This window comes from the organism of the source record quoted next, unplaced genomic scaffold, assembly GCF_019419815.1.
Source record: "Pyrus x bretschneideri cultivar Hongxiangsu unplaced genomic scaffold, Pyrus_bretschneideri_v1 Contig95, whole genome shotgun sequence".
In the NCBI taxonomy this organism is placed as follows: domain Eukaryota; kingdom Viridiplantae; phylum Streptophyta; class Magnoliopsida; order Rosales; family Rosaceae; genus Pyrus; species Pyrus x bretschneideri.
In genome coordinates, this window is record NW_025999837.1 from 512,169 (window position 1) to 515,452 (window position 3,284).

The following is a 3,284-nucleotide window of genomic DNA, read 5'->3' on the forward strand; positions in this document are numbered from 1 at the left end:
TGTGCGATGAATCGCAGATCACCTATAAGTCGGAACCACTTAATGTGGTCAGTACAATAGGCTGTCACCTGCCTTGGATCCAAGGTGAGCGTGCAGTGCGGGAGACGAACGAATCACGTGAAGGCTAGGCCCTGGCCTCGAGTGGAGCACTAACACCAGGGTGTAAGGCAATGAGCTCTACATGCATCAACTCATAACCAACTACCATGCAACCATACCATCAATATGTACTCACATGAACTTACCTGGGTCTCCGCAGCATCATGCAATATTATGCAAAGCTATACTAATGCATATGCTAAAATGTAAAGCAAATATGACATGGCATTTTAAACAAAATTCCATTTAAATCAATTTCTGGGAAACGTGTATTTATATATATAGAAAACCAAAAGCCCACTCACCTAAGGTCCGTGCTACACTCCCTATCACGAATATCGAAATATCTCGAACAATCATCGCTTAGAACAATCACAGAATCCTTACTGATAGAACACATTATTTACATAAAACACATCTCCAAGGATGTTTTAGAATGATTTTAGATCCATTGACCAAAAGTCAACCATTGGTCAAAGATCGACGGTAGGGTCCACAACCCTACGTAACTCGATCTGGAAGATCCGTATCTCAGATTTCTGATTCGTAACTTCCAAAGATCCAAATTATGCTTCTAGAACAACATATTAAAGTTTCATTACGATCCAACGGCTAGATCTCTGCCAATGTCAAATTAAAGTGACGGTTAACGTTCTATTTTATAAATTTACAATTCCAATTCGGGAAGATCTGTAAGTTAGATTCCCGATCCGTAAGTTTTTATGGTTCTCAAATATTATGTAATATAATGTATTAAATTTCAGTGACGATCCAACGGTCGGATCATCAATTGCTATAATGTTCAAGTAGTGGACCTTAACGAAATTTCGCCGGATTCTGCAGATTTTGTAGATTTTCTGGGCAATCTTTGGAACTCCATATCTCACTTGTTTATCAACCAAATTCGACCCATAATATATGAAAATGAAGCTAAAGAAGTGTAGAACAAGATTATATCTACTTGGAGTCCAAATGGTCGCCAAAGATGGCCAGAAAATGGCCTGAAAGATGGCTGTTCGCGAGAAAATAGGGAAATTCGCTAGAATTTCTGGGTAACCTTTCAACATCCATAACTTTGTCAATACTCAACGAAATCAAGTGATTAAAAAATGGAAATCATAGTTCTCGACGAGACGAAAAGATTGGCACTTATACGATGGCTATCTCGCTGTGATTAGGCCGTAAAACGCCTCAAAAGTGGCGGAGGTAGCCGGAAGCTGGGCAAACTTTAAATCATTATAACTTTCTCATTTCTCCACCTAATCACGCCATCCAAACATGAAAATTCATCTACACAACATGATGAATCGATTTATACCTTTTGAGTTCAAAAGATGGCTGGAAATGGTCTGAATCATGCCTAGAAGTCTCGGCCCAAACCCTTGTTCTTCGAACTCGAGGTTAGGATTCGTTTTCAATGAAACAAAACTCAAAACTAGGTTTATGGTGGTCAAGAAATGCAGATAATGGTGCTTTTGATGTTTAGCAAGCCGAAATTTTTGGTGATGATGGTGGTTTGTTTCACGGGAGAAAGGGAGAGCCGAGAGAGAGTTAAAGAGTTAGAGAGAAGAGCTACGGAAGAAGAAGAAAAAGAAAGAGAGAGAGAGAGTTCCAGAAAAGTGGGGGTGGCCCCACGTGGCACTCATCCAATGATACCACTTGTGTTTCAAATGACAAATTACCAAAATGCTCTCAATGTTTAAAGGTTCGTAGAATCTTCGTTATAACTCCAAATTACATTTCGCTTGTGCCCACGCGTCTGTGGCGACGAGTACTACAAGGATACGCCAAGAAAACAAGTCTTACAGGACACGACACAACAGTCAACCAAAATCAACGCATTTGCCTCAAAGGGCATTTTTGTAAATTCACTTATTAAAATTATAAAAAAAAACCGTAAAATTGGGAACGGGTTGTTACAATCTACCCACCTTAAAAAAAATTTCGTCTCTGAAATTTAAAACCATTTGCTAGACCAAAAAAGTGAAAAGATAGTAGAAAAATAAATATGTGAATAAGGTATCAAGTTAGAGCGGCTACAATAAAGAGAATGTCATTCCGTCACGATCGGATTGCAATTATTCCTCTTTCATGCCTCCAAGCTCATACTTTCCTTCTCCTTCAATATAATACTTCAATATAAAATCCTTTACGAAAACATCAAGTCAAAAATAGATATGTAAAAAACAATCACATCAAATAAGCATATATAAATAATAATGTAAAGTTAAAGTACTTGTAATGAAATCAAAGACCGAACATAGAAAGATTCCACTTATGCTCTCTTAAATGGACCTAGTTGCCCACTGATAGGATCATATTTATACTACTTAGTTAGCTTGTTTTCTTGCATTTAATTAGCTAAAACTATGTTAATTATAGTGTTTAGAGTTATTTTCGTGCAATTTCAGGTTTTAGTGTCAAAGGATGCAAAAAGAAGCAATTTGGAGCATTCTAGAGCATTTTTGGGCCAAGATTGGATAGTGCAAGCATGGAGGCATGAAGATGGACGAATTTGAAAGGTTTTAGAGCTGCAAGGAGGCCTAAAAAATCTGATTTCTAGAAGGCTACATTAATCCCACATGTTTTTAGACTTTGTTCTTCTAGAAGCCAGCCATTGAAGACCACATGTTTCACACATGGTGCATAATTTCTACCTAATTTCTGGTACAAAACCTCTTGTTTTCAATTAAGTTCTAAACCCTTCCTAGCCCTATAAATAAGGCAGCTGCAAGCATCACAAGATCATTCAGAAATTTCACAAACTCATTCATCATCAAAATTCGTCCATTCTATTCCAGCAGCATCCATTGACCCCAAAACACCATTCTTCAACCTAGAGATACAATCAGCCATTCCACCACTTCCCAACCATCAAACACTCATCCACACCCATCCTACATCCCTTGCCGTGTCTCTAAACATCCCACAAACCGTTCCACATCATCAAAACATCCCAGAATTCATCCCCATCCAATCTGCCGCAAGCAAGAGGAAGGAGACAGATGCACAAAATTGTTTGGTTCTTCATTCTGAATTGTTGAACGATTTTAGGTGTATTCTCTCTTATATTTCAATGTCTAATTCATGTAATCTCTGTTTTGCTCTGAGTATGATTGGCTAAATTCGTTTTTGGCTAAGGGTATATTCGAAACCATGGATATATATGTGAAATAAGTTGATTA